Below are 15,755 nucleotides of genomic sequence, written 5' to 3'. Positions count from 1 at the left end.
GGCTGGATCAGGGTTTTGTACAGTCGAATCTTGAACTGTCTGGAGAGATATCTGGACCGAAGCAGTTGTGCTAGGCTGTGGTAAGATCGGTTTCCCGCTTGTATTCTGGCATTGATCTCTGCTTCTCATGACGAATCCTCAGTGAAAAGTGCCCCTAGGTATTTGAATTCTTGCACTCTCTTGTAAGACTGGTCCCCAACCTGCAGTGATTGTAGATGATCAGCAGTCTGACAATGACCTCACGTCATAACGAGGTACTCTGTCTTGGCTTCGTTTATATTTAGCCCAAATTTGCTGGCAGCCTCCTTTAGTGCTTTGGTCATTTGCTCCAGCTCCTCTTCCGACCTAGAGAGTAAACAGATGTCGTCTGCATAGGCTAAGTATGCCAGTCTCTTTCCTTCGACATCAATCCCTTCGTTCTCTTGGAAGGTCTCGCGTACGATCTTCTCGAGGGCAAAGTTGAACAGGATAGGGGACAGCCCATCTCCTTGCCTGAGTCCTGTCACAATTTCAAACTCATTCCTATTTACACATGTTAAAGTTGTAATCGTACCCTACACATACTGTCAATATGAGTCAAATCGGTGAAGGATAGCTTGTGTGGGCGCCTTGTTAGTAGTGCAATTACAACCATGCAGAAAATTTCAGGTTGTTAGGTTCATGACACGTTAGTGTGAAGACTTTTCGACGCAAAAAAAAAGCAACCAACCAATTTACATGTGATCATATTAAAATACCACATATAAAAATATCTGCACTTGTGCCTGTTACACCCTGTATAAAATTTACATCATAATTTTAGACCATATTTTTATTTTCCTGAAAAGCTGACAAACTTTTTCGTCTTTCTGTTGCAAAGACAGTATATGTTCTGTGCCAAGGACTGAAACGTGATGAATACGTCACGTAAATTTTATTCGTATTCGAAGTTTACGCTGCTTTCTTATAAAAGTGCGTGTCCGTGTGTTTGTGTGTGTGTGTGTGTGTGTGTGTGTGTGTGTGTGTGTGTGTGCCTGAGAGAGTCTGTCTTTCTGTGCAGGCGTAAGCGCAGATGCTAGTGAAAGAAAGAGAAACCGCATTTATTCGCCAGTCACCGAGGCATACGGGAAGCCAGGAAAGAACCAAAGAACGGAAGAGAATTCCATTAGCAATGAAAAACGAGTTTATTGAATTCCTACATTCAATAACGTCCAATTTGAATGTAAAGGGAGAGAGTGAGTAGGAGGGTGGGGCGAACGGTCGCGACCTGGCAGGCGGACGCCCCCACGGGGGGCGGCGGGGGCCGCCGTATCGAGCCGACGCATTTCATTCACGCACCTGCCCAGGTGAGGCAGGCTGGGGGGTGGCGCCAAGTCTCGCGACTGTAGGGGTGGGGGGGGGGCGAATGTTTCAAAGAAATGACAAGTCGTCGACAGAAAACCAGAGGGCCGCGATTTTTCCTACGCAACAATTTCGAAACACCACACTATACACTATACATACTCCACCCCCGGGCTTGCCTTACAGCTTTTATTACAGTCAATAACTTGTTTAATATTTTATCCACAACCTTCAGCGTTCCTGTCGGCGCTGTTTCTTTTCTTTTTTTTAATATATCTACATTGAAATCTATTGCAAATCAATGTGAAGGGCATAGGAGTGCGTACCAGTTTCCCGTTCATCCACGTATCGATCACGGAAAGAATAATTTCCTTAAAGCGTCTGTGAACGTTGTAATTAGTCTCCCTACGGAAGCCCTAAGTAAGATGTTGCACTATACTGAATCTTTGCGTAAAGTTAATACTCGAAACCTTCTGAGTAGGCTTTCAAGGGACAGTTTGCATCTGTCTTCTACTGACTCATATATCACTTTGTGCAATATGTTGTCATGCTGTACGTTTTCGAATACCACAGTTGTTATTGTCTGCTTGGTAAATAAATCTGAGACACTTGTATAGGTAGTCCTATACTGAATCATCCTGCTTTCTGCCTCTTTACACTTACTGTCCCTGTTATTTCAGTCTGTTCCTATGCCATTATCGCATCTGTCTCTGGTGACATTAGATACGGCATCAAAAGTGCTAAACTAATTAATATTAATGTTTCCCTACAAGTGTGGTGTTATTTGTTATTATACTTTTATCACGAATTCCTTACAGACGAATGGAAAAACTGGTGGAAGCCAACCTCGTGGAAGTTCAGTTTGGATTCAGAAGAAATTTTGGAACACGTGAGGCAATACTGACCCTACGACATATATTAGAAAATAGATTAACAAAAGGCAAACCTACGTTTCTAGCATTCGTAAACTTTGAGAAAGCTTTGGAAAATGTTGACTGGAATACTCTCTTTCAAATCCTGAAGATGTCAGGGGTAAAATACAGGTAGCGAAAGGCTATTTTCAATTTGTACAGAAACCAGATGGTAGTTGTAAGAGTCGAGGGACATGAAAGGGAAGCAGTGGTTGGGAAGGGAGTGAGACAGGGTTGTAGCCTGTCCCCGATGTTATTAAATCTGTATATTGAGCAAGCAGTGAAGGAAACAAAAGAAAAATTCAGAGTAGGTATAAAAATCCATGGAGAAGAAATAAAAACTTTGAGGTTCGCCGATGACATTGTAATTGTGTCAGAGACAGCAAAGGACCTGGGAGAGCACCTGAACGGAATGGACAGTGTCTTCAAAGTAGGATATAAGATGAACATCAACAAAAGCAAAACGAGGACAATGGAATGTAGTCAAATTAAATCGGATGATGCTGCGGGAATTAGATTAGGAAATGAGACGTTTAATGTAGTAAATGAGTTTTGCTATTTGGAGAGCAAAACAACTGATGATGGTCGAAGTAGAGAGGATATAAAATGTAGACTGGCAATGACAAGGAGAGCGTTTCTGAAGAAGAGAAATTAGTTAACATCGAGTATAGGTTTAAGTGTCAGGAAGTCGTTTCTGAAAGTAATTGTATGGAGTGTAGCCATGTATGGAAGTGAAACATGGACGATAAGTAGTTTAGACAAGAAGAGAATAGAAGCTTTTGAAATGTGGTGCTACAGAATGATGCTGAAGATTAGACTGGCAGATCACATAACTAATGAGGAGGTATTGAATAGAATTGGAGAGAAGACAAATTTGTGGCACAACTTGACTAAAGAATGGATCGGTTGGTATGGCACATTCTGAAGCGTCAATGGATTACCAATTTAGTATGGGAGGGCAGAGTTGAGGGTAAAAATCGTAGAGGAAGAACAAGAGATGAATACACTAAACAGATTCAGAAAGATGTAGGTTGCAGTAAGTACTGGGAGATGAAGAAGCTTGCATAGGATAGAGTAGCATGGAGAGCTGCATCATAGCACTCTGGACTGAAGACCACAACAACAACAACTTCTTTCTTAGTTATGCCCAGTTAAAGAGCACGTTTGAACATGTTAACTTGGACTGACACCTTCACTTTCTTCTTCGCTTACCAAAATCTCTTCATGAATTCCCTGTGTTATTTATTTCGATCATCCGTTTCCAGTTTTCCGTTTCTTTTCTTTTTTTTTCTTTAAATCTAGTGTTGTCCATTCTGTAGATGTGATCATCGACCATAGAACTTCAGGTGTCTTCGATGTACTACATCAGTGGACTTGTCAGTGCTGTTTATGGGTTCACACTTTTTCTTTTAATACATGTGATATTTTGGGGTGATAAATTTTTCTTAGAATCTTCCGCTGTCCCTTTGTAATTGCAAGCATTTTGAATGAATTCCTAGAAATGTAATTTATGATGCATATAGTGCTTCAGGTAAGACTACTATCTTGTAATGTCGCAGTTCCGCATTACGGCATATCACTCATTTACTGCAGTGATTACATGTTATTCAGTACGCTTTCTGCAGTTGGTATCTCTTTGTAAATTTATTTTACTGTCTTGTCCAGATAGTACTATTGTTTCTCCGAAATATTTGAAAGAAGGCAGTTGTGAAATCGTTCCATATTTCCTTTTTACTGGGGATATTATGATATTTTTACCCACATTTTTCATCAAATGAGTCTTCTAATATGATATTTTAAGCGCTGCCTTTGATGCTGTCTCATGTAACATCTCTATGGCGTACCTTCTCTGTGGCGTATTTGGTTTCCTGACGAGGTTTAATGAACATAGGCAGATCGTCAGAAAAAGTTAGGCATTTCGTTTTGATTCTCTGTCCTGTCCCGTTGTTTATTCTCTATATTTCTTTCCCCCATTCTCAGGTCACTTTGTCTAACAAAGTGTTAAATCGAAGTACGGAGAGACCGTTTCTTTCTAATCTTCCTGACTACCCTGATCTCTTCTGAAGTGTTCAAAACGGTTTGTCTGTCTACAGAGTCGTACGCCTTCTTTAAATCTACAAAGGTGATATAAACACTGAAGGGCCAAAGAAACTGGTATAGGCATGCGTATTCAAATACAGAGATACTGAAACAGGCAGAGTGAGGCACTACTGTCGGCAACGCTCATAAGAGCAAACAAGTGACTGGCGCAGTTGTTAGATCGGTTACTGCTGCTACAATGGCAGGTTATCAAGATTTAAGTAAGTTTGAACGCGTCGTTATAGTCAACATCTCCGAGGTAGCAATGAAGTGGGCATTTTCTTCAACGACCGTTTCACGAGTGTACCGTGGATATTAGTAAACCGGTAAAACATCAAATCTCCGGCATTGCTGCGGCTGGAAATAGATCCTGCTAGAACGGGACCAACGACCACTGAAGAGAATCGTCCAACGTGACAGAAATGCAACCCTTCCGCAAATTGCTGCAGATTTCAGTGCTGGGCAATCAACAAGTGTCAGCGTGTGAACCAGTCAGACGAAACATAATGAATATGGGCTTTCGAAGACGAAGGACCATTCGTGTACCCTTGATGACTGCTCGACACAAAGAGTCGCCTGGGCCCGTCAACAGCGACATAGGACTGTTGATGACTGGAAACATGTTTCCTGGTCGGACGAATCTCGTTTCAAATTGTATCGAGCGGATCCATGGACCCTACATCTCAGCAGCGGACTGTTCAAGCTGGTGGTGGCTCTGTCATGGTGTGGGACGTGTGCAGTTGTAGTGATTGGGGCCTCTGATACATCTAGATTTGACTCTGACAAGTGACACGTACGTAAGCATACTGTCTGATCAACTGCATTCATTCATGTTGTAATATTTCTGGGTTAGTCAGCCATCATATTAGGCTCCAAGAAGCTGTTCCCAGAGCAGTGGAGATGCAAGAAGTATATAGATGACGAAATGTGGTGTGAGGTACCTGTGACAGATGTTGGATTCGGTACCATTCCCGTGAGAAAGACCGCCTGCATAATGCTACTGCTCTGTGATTGGCTGGTGTGTTCGGAGCAAGGGCGCCAAAACCTTAAAGTACAGTTATTATTATTAGTTAAACTACTCATTGGAACGACTTCACTTTTTAATATAAATATCTCTCAGCAGCTGACTATCAATAAGGCATTTTAGAATTATTAAAAAGAATTTAAATCAAAAACAAAAGACTGAAGAAATTGCAGACGAAGCACTTCGGAAGTATTCGCGTCACGCCTTTTCTGGTATGGCGCGTGAAGTGTTTCGGGCTGTTCGTCACTCTGGATTAGGCAGTCGAGGATGTGTTTCAAATTTTTATTGAAGTTCCTGTTCACTCTGGATTAGGCTGTCGAGATGTACAGTCATGTTGTCTGTGGCAGGATGTGTTTGGCAGTGTATCCAGTATTAAAAGATTCACTCCGGTAGTCATGAGGCACAGACACGTACCACAAATAGTGTAAAGATACATTTTCGTAATCATTGTGTTTGATCATGTACTTTGCTGTATCAGAAGGTGTTGTATTAAGATCATGTAGTCTTCTCGTGTGGCTATATTAAAATGCACGATTGGCATCCCAAAGAAGTGATACACTATTTCAGAACAGAACCTCGCTAAAAGTCAGTTTCAGCCTCAAGATACAGAATCTCCGACCTGCTTGCTGTTTTCTGTGCTGGGGACATCAACTTGAAGACAACTGGTTAGCGAACTGTAACAGAACTTTCTTATTCCACACAGTGCAGTGGAAACAACTAAGCGCCCTACGAGTACTGCATGCACAGAACATATGTGCTCAGCGACACGTCATCTGCAGTAATGCAGAGGCGGTAAAGGAGGATGATCGTTATTAACACCAACAATCAATTCATTCTTCGGTTCTTGCCGTAATGTACGATATGCGTTCCGACGGACTGGGGCAATTCCAGCAGGACAGTGCGACACCCGCACCCCCGGAATTGCTACAGACTGGTTCCGGTAACACTCTTCTGAGTTTAAACACTTTCACTGGCAACCAAACTCCCCAGACATGAACATTATTGAGTATATCTGGGATGCCTTGCAACGTGTTGTTGAGAAGAGTATTCCACACCCTCGTGCTCTTACGGATTTATGGACAGCCCTGGAGGATTCGTGGTGTCAGACATTAGTCGAGCCCACGCCGCGTTGTGATGCGGCACTTCCGCGTCCTCGCGGGGGCCCTACAGGACATAAGGCAGGTGTACCAGTTTTTATGATTCTTCTGTTGCTACTTCGACGTATCCTTAACATTGTCTACAAACACCAAATCTGCTCAGTATACGATCTGCCGTTACTAAATCCTACTCGATGTTATTATTATTATTATTTCTTTCCTTTCTAAGACGTTATGTCTGGTTAAAAATGGAAAGTGACGCGGACCTTGATCAAGCGTGACTTCCTTTTGACTGTACGGTATATGTTACATTGCATTTAGTAACTTTCGGGTAATTGAACATATATCAATAATTACAGATTTCTGTAGTTGTATATATACATTTGGATATAGCTGTATTGCGTTGATGTACTGGTGGATATTGTGTGGTATGACTCCTGTAGTTGATAGTATAATTGATATAATGTCAACTTTATCCTAATGCCACATGTCCTTTACTTCCTCAGCCAGTTGGATGCATTTTTGAATTTTTTCTCCTATTTTCTTCTGCATATTTGTTGTATTGGGTATGGATATTTCGATTAGTTGTGTTAATTTCTTCCTTTTATTGGCGAGTATGATGTCAGGTTTGTTATGTGGTGTTGTTTTATCTGTTATAATGGTTCTGTTTCAGTATAATCTGTATTCGTCATTCTCCAGTACATTTTGTGGCGCATACTTGTATGTGGGATTGTGTTGTTTTATTAGTTTAATTTGTATGGCAAGTTGTTGATGTATTATTTTTGCTACTTTTTCATGTGTTCTGGTGCATTCTGTATTTGCTAGTATTTTACATCCACTTGTGATGTGATATACTGTTTCTATTTGTTGATTGCAACGTCTGCATTTATCTGTTGTGGTATTGGGATCTTTAATACTATGCTTGCTGTAATATCTGGTGTTTATTGTTTGATCCTGTATTTCAATCATGAATCCTTCCATCTCACTGTATATATTGCCTTTTCTTAGCCATGTGTTGGATGCGTCTTGATCGACGTGTGGCTGTGTTAGATGATACGGGTGCTTGCCATGTAGTGTTTTCTTTTTCCAATTTACTTTCTTTGTATCTGTTGATGTTATTTGATCTAAAGGGTTGTAGAAGTAGTTATGAAATTGCAGTTGTGTAGCCGATGTAGTTATATGAGTGATTGCTTTGTGTATTTTACTAGTTTCTGCACGTTCTATAAAGAATTTTCTTAAATTGTCTACCTGTCTATAATGTAGGCTTTTTTTGTCGAATAAATTTTATTATTTTTTGGTGTGTATAGTTGCCGATCCGATTTAAGAAAGATTCTGGTGGCTCTAATCTGGTCAGACTAAATATGGAAGCAAGTAAATACCAATTACTAGACCTAGTGTATCTAGCAGATTGTACATCGCAACTCATGCTGTAGTTTCCAAATAGTGGTTGTTAAAGTGACAAAGAAGATTCCCGGATAAAAATGTCGTCTTTTATTCTTGAACCCAACACATGCACAAATACTAAGTGCAAAGGTAAAAAATCGCGCTCTCAATTATTTATTGTTTCGTAAGGAGTAATCTGATTATCACTGATCCTACAAACAGTTCCTCTGTTTGAATTGTAGTCAATGCTGGTGCAAAGGGCATGCTTGGTTTTTGTTTACAGTCCAGAACACTTTCCTACAAAGGAGGTGATAATACAAGATTTTTATAAAACGTTGCATGCAACATGGCGCTACCAACGCTGAATCGAAGTTCTAAAAGTAAACTCAACTTCTGGAACATGAAATAAGTCTACTAGAACGTTGAAAGCAACTTCTCGCTTACGAAAACACGTGTATGTTGTGGAAAGAATGGTCATGCTGATGGCCCACGATGGTAATTAACTACCGCTATTGCCTTTAATACATGTTTGTGTCATGTATATAATGATTGCGATACACGGTAGTTACAAAAAATCACTATATTATTTTTCTGTTGTTATTCTCTTGTTTTTCAGGCTAGAAACAAATTTTGCAGCACAATTTCCATGAGGTTAAATTATGATTTGTTATTGCTTAAGATTTTTGATGTTTTCAATCCACGTGTGTCGCCCTGGAGATGTATTTATTCGGTCTGCATACTGATGATGGCCGATTTCGGCGTTTAATCGGTCACATTTATTTCAGCATTTCATTTCCACTTTTGATAGTGTGTGGAGTGTGTGTATTTACTGTGTGTGTGTGTGTGTGTGTGTGTGTGTGTGTGTGTGTGTGTGTGTTTGTTTGTATTGTGTTAGTGGCTAAGACGGTCAGTGAGTTATTGCTTATACTGACATGATCGTTAACTATTTTCTTCTTTAGTGTAAAGACTCTATGTAAATGAAAGTTTTCCTGTCATGTCAGGAGCTTTTTCATTGTAATTACGCACACTAATAATTATAATGTCGTGTTCCATGTCCAGTTAGGTATTCGGTAGAGGCAGATCGGCTGTATTATCATTTCTACATTCTTATCACATTGAAAGAAAAATGAAACCAAGCAGAGAACAGAAAGAACACAAAATCCACAAACAAGACAGAGTGCAGTACACACAAAAACACCAAACAGAAACGTGTATAACAGGAATAAATGGCACACTTTAACATACAAGCACGAATCAAGACATAGAATTGCTAATGTACTAAAAAGCAAGGATTACTGATTGTTTACAGAACTAGAAACACACTCCAGTCAAACTTACGAACAGGAATAGACAAACCAGATAAATACCATAGAGCAGCGATGTACTACTTAGAAAGTCAATAATGTGCCTCAGTGTATTTGGAAATGACAGGTAGAAGTAAACTAGGTTAAAAAACATACAAGAAGCCGAAAGTACGAAAACAGCCACTCTACTTTTGTCGAAACCTGATAAAATATGGGCATGAACCAGACATGGAACAGGACACGAAAATTAGTAGAGTGAGAAAATAAAACGGAACTCTCTTGACGTTGTATTAAAACTTGCATATACAAAGAGCCCTTGCAGTGAAAAAGACCATATAAGCAATAACTCTGTGATCTTCGTACCCAACCCCGGATCTGCGATATTCCGGAACAGGGAAAAAAATTTGATAGTGCCCACCCCCTCCCAATCGATCGTTTGAGACAGGAAGTAAAATGTTTAAAAAAAGCATAGATTTTCCAAAAATACAATAATTTTGTAGAGCAGCTCTTTCTGAAGAGTTTGATATGTAAAATATATATATTTGAGGAGACCTAGGACATGTTATTCGGTCTTAAGAGTGTGCCAACTTGCAGTGCCATGTCTCTTCACACAGCGTTCTTCTATCGCACGTTCCTGTATTCCGCTGCGTAGAATTCAACCGTGTATATTTTTTTAATAGAAGACAACAAACCTATTTCCAGGGCAGTGGAAATTAAAATTTCCTCTGGTGCCTCTCCTGCTCCCAGTCAGTCGGTTTGACGTCGGATCCCCCTTAAAAAATTCACAACTAGTATTGGGTGGGATTATTTATGACCGGGAGAACAACGACTCTTCAGTAAATTTGCACTCTTTATTGCCTGTTAGATAAGAACTTTCTCTTTCGTGTGACATAAAATCAAAAATAGGAAATACCAAACCAGTAAAGACATGCAAGACAGCAAAAATTTTTTCAGTGCTTAGGTCCCAGCATTTTTTTCTCTCTAATCTTGCTACAGCTTTATACGGCGTGCTTTCCTTTCTGCGAAAGAACTTGTTACCTAGTCAAAGATCGTCAAACGTTTTGGTAATGAAAAACCAAAATGTCGCCTAATACTAAAAAAGCTGTTAGTACGAATGGTACCCAAGACTAGTGTAGCTTCTCGATTTCATTTGATCTATTTTGTCACTGTCTGTTAGGTAAAATGAAATAGGCCTTTCTAATACTGCAGCAACTGTACACACGCCAAATAAGCGAGACTGTTTTGGCACAAATGGTCATTTATATGTACCTTATTTACAAAAATAACAGGACAGAACATAATTCACGAAGTACCAATACCAAGCGCCTGTCAGGCCTACAAGGAGAAAAAAGTTTTATCTTAGGAAATAGTTTCACATTTCATTCGTACGCTCCTGCTTCTCAAATACGAGATCGAAATGCAATAGCGTGGAATTTTTATATAAATTTGGAATCGTCATATTCTTCCATATAACTTGTGCGATATCCAAGGTTCTTCTCCTTCCTCGTTCTAGCAAACAATCTTGTTATCACTAATCTGTAAATATCCCTGCCATTGTCAAACCTTATTCTCCGGTTAACTTTACTAACCCTGCCAGAATCACAGGGTAATTTATCTCGTGTTTATTCTCCAGTTAGGCATATTTCCGCGGTATTCCGAGAATAGAATTTACAGCGGTTGCTAACCGGCTAGTTTACAATAGGTGGTGTAGCGATCTGACGAAAATTTTCTGTCATGATTTCATTTTCTTGGATACACTGAGAAGATAACATGTAATCGTTTTTACCTGTTATTCCTGTTAGTCGTTTATTTCACCCCGCTAGTCTGAGTCTATGGATTTCGCTGGTAATTATAACAACCATCATCATTCGCACACCCAATAACCCACCTAAACAAACAGTGACTGGAATTCACCCGTTCTGGTTTATTCGGCACAACTCTTCTAGCCTCAGTCCCTTTCCTCTGCGGGAAAGCTTTTTATTTCTAGATGAGACAGGGATTTCCGTGGCAGAGACATCAGGTCCACAATGCAAGCATTCAAAAACCAACTTATGATTCGTTCAAAAATCAACTTCGAATGTGTTCAAAAATGTTCAAAAACCAACTGGGATAGTTTTCAAAATTGTGTGAATAATCGATAGGTCAATGTACGCTGGATGCTTGGCGCTTTATTAAATAAGGTTGCTTTCTTCAGGAATATGAATTTAGCGCCCACTGAAATTGCCGCCCGCAGCAGATACTCCGGTTTGCACTCCCCGTTCCCATTAGATTCGGGTCTGATCTTAACCAAGAACACATTAACAAAAAAGAGATGTAACATATGACCTGAGTAAATAAATGAACTAACCTTCCTCTCTCTCATTCTATCTCTCTCTCTCTCTCTCTGTCTCTCTCTCCTACTCAGTCACATAAACACACACACAGCAAGTATCGCACCACATACAGAGAGCTCAAAAAAAAAAAAAAAAAAAAAAAAAAGACAAGGGATCAAAACACAACGACAGTTGGCAACACCATTAAACACACACACATTCAGTAAATAGTAGAATAGTATGCAGTTGAAAAAACTTCGAGAATCAGTCATCTGGCGTATATAGACCTAGTAAACGTATCTGCAGGACGTCACACATGGATTACCAACATCATAAATCGTAACACCTTATGATAATTTAACCTCGCGAAAACTATGCTGAATAAGTTTTTTCCAGCCTGAAAAGCTACAGAATCAGATTAGGAAACGTAATATACTAATTTTTAACGAACTTGCAGCATGCTGCAGGTGAAAAATAGGTCTGAAACCTGTTTTATAAATGAAATAAATGGTTGCAGCTCTGTCATACGATGCTTTGAGAAGTATCTTTTCTCATTTCTTGATGGTAACTAGTTTCGGACACCTGTGTCCATTTCAAACCAACCTTATCGTGAGAATACAGGAGACAACATATACACAGAAACTACCCCTGCAGTGATGATCAAAGCAGCACCGTGACCGATTCAACAACAATTACAAACGAAAAAAAAAGAACTGTATCGACAGCTTCTGTACATAGGCTATCGTCTGTACTGTCACACTTATAATACGGGTAGTTTGAAAACGGACACATACGTCCGAAAATAGTCACCATCAAGAAATAAAAAGAGATAGTTCTCAATGTAACTTATAACGCAGCTACAACCATTTATTTCACTTATTTGTAACATCTGTACCGCACATTTATTATATACACTCCTGGAAATGGAAAAAAGAACACATTGACTCCGGTGTGTCAGACCCACCATACTTGCTCCGGACACTGCGAGAGGGCTGTACAAGCAATGATCACACGCACGGCACAGCAGACACACCAGGAACCGCGGTGTTGGCCGTCGAATGGCGCTAGCTGCGCAGCATTTGTGCACCGCCGCCGTCAGTGTCAGCCAGTTTGCCGTGGCATACGGAGCTCCATCGCACTCTTTAACGCTGGTAGCATGCCGCGACAGCGTGGACGTGAACCGTATGTGCAGTTGACGGACTTTGAGCGAGGGCGTATAGTGGGCATGCGGGAGGCCGGGTGGACGTACCGCCGAATTGCTCAACACGTGGGGCGTGAGGTCTCCACAGTACATCGATGTTGTCGCCAGTGGTCGGCGGAAGGTGCACGTGCCCGTCGACCTGGGACCGGACCGCAGCGACGCACGGATGCACGCCAAGACCGTAGGATCCTACGCAGTGCCGTAGGCGACCGCACGGCCACTTCCCAGCAAATTAGGGACACTGTTGCTCCTGGGATATCGGCGAGGACCATTCGAAACCGTCTCCATGAAGCTGGGCTACGGTCCCGCACACCGTTAGGCCGTCTTCCGCTCACGCCCCAACATCGTGCAGCCCGCCTCCAGTGGTGTCGCGACAGGCGTGAATGGAGGGACGAATGGAGACGTGTCGTCTTCAGCGATGAGAGTCGCTTCTGCCTTGGTGCCAATGATGGTCGTATGCGTGTTTGGCGCCGTGAAGGTGAGCGCCACAATCAGGACTGCATACGACCGAGGCACACAGAGCCAACACCCGGTATCATGGTGTGGGGAGCGATCTCCTACACTGGCCGTACACCACTGGTGATCGTCGAGGGGACACTGAATAGTGCACGGTACATCCAAACCGTCAACGAACCCATCGTTCTACCATTCCTAGACCGGCAAGGGAACTTGCTGTTCCAACAGGTCAATGCACGTCCGCATGTATCCCGTGCCACCCAACGTGCTCTAGAAGGTGTAAGTCAACTACCCTGGCCAGCAAGATCTCCGGATCTTTCCCCCATTGAGCATGTTTGGGACTGGATGAAGCGTCGTCTCACGCGGTCTGCGCGTCCAGCACGAACGCTGGTCCAACTGAGGCGCCAGGTGGAAATGGCATGGCAAGCCGTTCCACAGGACTACATCCAGCATCTCTACGATCGTCTCCATGGGAGAATAGCAGCCTGCATTGCTGCGAAAGGTGGATATACACTGTACTAGTGCCGACATTGTGCATGCTCTGTTGCCTGTGTCTATGTGCCTGTGGTTCTGTCAGTGTGATCATGTGATGTATCTGACCCCAGGAATGTGTCAATAAAGTTTCCCCTTCCTGGGACAATGAATTCACGGTGTTCTTATTTCAATTTCCAGGAGTATATATATATATATATATATATATATATATATATATATATATATATATATAACAATCATGTATTACACGCCACTGAAGATAATTCACAAATAAAAGAAGCGAAACGTGTGAGGCAAAAAGCGAACTCCCTCTTATGTAGTTGCAAAGTCGGAATACAACTCCATGAATAAATTCATCTCATGATTATTTAAAGCCACAAGATACAAACACTTTTACAAGCAACGTAATAAATGATGCCACGAAAGCTACTTGGTGCCCATAGCTGCTATAAGACAAAGCCCTCAGTTATCTAAGAGTTATTCGTGACATCAAATTCCAGATATTTTTGGTGAATGGAAAACCCGTCTGCTCAAATTGATTGCTAATCCGTCAAACCATATAATGAGAATAGAAACTGCCGTAGGTTAATAGTACCCGCTAGTACCACATCGTTAATCATGCCGCTTCCGTACAAAAAACCCTTCCTTTTCCAATATGGCTCGCAAGCTCGCAACTGTAGAAAAATAATAACTTGTCCCCAGTGCATACGCATGGAGAAACAGTGTGTATAATTCTCAGTGTAACATCATCTACACAAATCCACGACAGCGTTTGTACATCACAGAATAGTGCTGAGGGGCCAATCTTATTACCACATACACAAATAAACGCTCACCACAAGAACAAGGGCAATGGCCTTGCCGCAGTGGACACGCCGGTTCCTGTCAAGTCATCGAAGTTAAGCGCTGTTGGGCGTGACCGGCATTTGGATAGGTGACCATCCAGGCCGCCATGCGCTGTTGCCATTTTTCGGGATGTACTCAGCCTGCCTCGTGATTCCAATTTAGAAGCTACTCGACCGAATAGTACCGGTTCCGGGTGTATGTAGGCTGTTTAGGTTTTTATGTTAGTAACGCCACGTAGCGCTCTCAATGAAAATCACCGTTGGAGGTGAGCCGCCAGCAATGGTGGATGTGGGGAGAGAGATGGCAGAGTTTTGAGAGTGGACGATCTGGAAGTGTGTCCGTCAGAAAAAGGAAATTTGTAAGACTGCATGTCATTATATATATATATATATATATATATATATATATATACTCCTGGAAATTGAAATAAGAACACCGTGAATTCATTGTCCCAGGAAGGGGAAATTTTATTGACACATTCCTGGGGTCAGATACATCACATGATCACACTGACAGAACCACAGGCACATAGACACAGGCAACAGAGCATGCACAATGTCGGCACTAGTACAGTGTATATCCACCTTTCGCAGCAATGCAGGCTGCTATTCTCCCATGGAGACGATCGTAGAGATGCTGGATGTAGTCCTGTGGAACGGCTTGCCATGCCATTTCCACCTGGCGCCTCAGTTGGACCAGCGTTCGTGCTGGACGTGCAGACCGCGTGAGACGCCGCTTCATCCAGTCCCAAACATGCTCAATGGGGGACAGATCCGGAGATCTTGCTGGCCAGGGTGGTTGACTTACACCTTCTAGAGCACGTTGGGTGGCACGGGATACATGCGGACGTGCATTGTCCTGTTAGAACAGCAAGTTCCCTTGCCGGTCTAGGAATGGTAGAACGATGGGTTCGATGACGGTTTGGATGTACCGTGCACTATTCAGTGTCCCCTCGACGATCACCAGTGGCGTACGGCCAGTGTAGGAGATCGCTCCTCACACCATGATGCCGGGTGTTGGCCCTGTGTGCCTCGGTCGTATGCAGTCCTGATTGTGGCGCTCACCTGCACGGCGCCAAACACGCATACGACCATCATTGGCACCAAGGCAGAAGCGACTCTCATCGCTGAAGACGACACGTCTCCATTCGTCCCTCCATTCACGCCTGTCACGACACCACTGGAGGCGGGCTGCACGATGTTGGGGCGTGAGCGGAAGACGGCCTAACGGTGTGCGGGACCGTAGCCCAGCTTCATGGAGACGGTTGCGAATGGTCCTCGCCGATACCCCAGGAGCAACAGTGTCCCTAATTTGCTGGGAAGTGGCG

This window comes from Schistocerca serialis, chromosome 9, assembly GCF_023864345.2.
Source record: "Schistocerca serialis cubense isolate TAMUIC-IGC-003099 chromosome 9, iqSchSeri2.2, whole genome shotgun sequence".
Taxonomy (NCBI): Eukaryota; Metazoa; Arthropoda; class Insecta; order Orthoptera; family Acrididae; genus Schistocerca; species Schistocerca serialis.
Note: the sequence above shows the minus strand (reverse complement) of the source record.